Raw genomic sequence first — 1,036 nt, forward strand, 5'->3', positions numbered from 1 at the left:
ACAGTTATGATTGTTTTCAGTTACTGAAGAAAGAAGCTTTTATATTTATTGGGAGGATCAGAGAGGCATCCCGCAACCTGGAGAGCTCCCTGGGCTCCAAGTTTGAAGTCGTTGGGGTGTGCTTGTTCTTTTGTTTGTCTTTCAGGGCTTCGTGGAACAGCATGACCATCGTGTTCAGCTTTGATGCCTGTGGGGGATATGTTAGATATAAAACACAGTACAGAGAAAGACAGATGCTTGCTGCATTTGTATTGAAAAGTTTAGAGGAAATACGTTGAAAGTGTCTGGGTCCACAGAAATTGAAACAAACAAACAAACCAACAAACAAAAATACTTGTAAATTGCTATTAAAATTATGGATGGTTTCCTCTTTTAAGACTCATTGAAATGATCTTAATATTTCAATGTTTGTTTTAAAATACTGTCTTTTGTGCAGACTTTAACAGCGGAACCTTATAAAGCCCATGAATTTTCCATGTCTGAAGCTTAATGAGCAGCTTATGTATATATTTATTTTCGGGGTGTAGCAAAACAATGTTAAAAAATAAACATTAGTATATCTAACTAATTGCACATTAATTAAGAGTTATTATCCAGTTGATCTTTCACCAGTTGAAAATGACTTTCTCTTTCCTCTTTCCTTCATTCATCCTAATCTTGTCCTCTTGTGGCAGATCATTAAACATTAACTAATTCCGTTTGAGGTCTTGCTACTCAAAATGCCTTCTGTCCATGAACCAGAAACATCTGCGTCACCTGGGAGCTTGTTAGAAATGCAGAATCCTACTGAATCAGAATCTGCATTTCAACAAGATTTCCAGATGATTAAGAAGCAGTCTTTTAATGTAGCATGCATTATATTGCGGTGGATATTTCCTAATCCTACATGAATATTTGTTTCCTGAAATAAGATTGTGCTTTTCTATTACATAAAATAATCAATTCATGAGTTTTCAAGTTTAGAATCGCTTAACATACTTAAAGGTGAGTCGACATAAGTTATCTTCAGATTGTCTTTATCCATGAAGATCCATAT

Source organism: Propithecus coquereli, unplaced genomic scaffold, assembly GCF_000956105.1.
Source record: "Propithecus coquereli isolate 6110/MARCELLA unplaced genomic scaffold, Pcoq_1.0 Scaffold245, whole genome shotgun sequence".
NCBI lineage: Eukaryota > Metazoa > Chordata > Mammalia > Primates > Indriidae > Propithecus > Propithecus coquereli.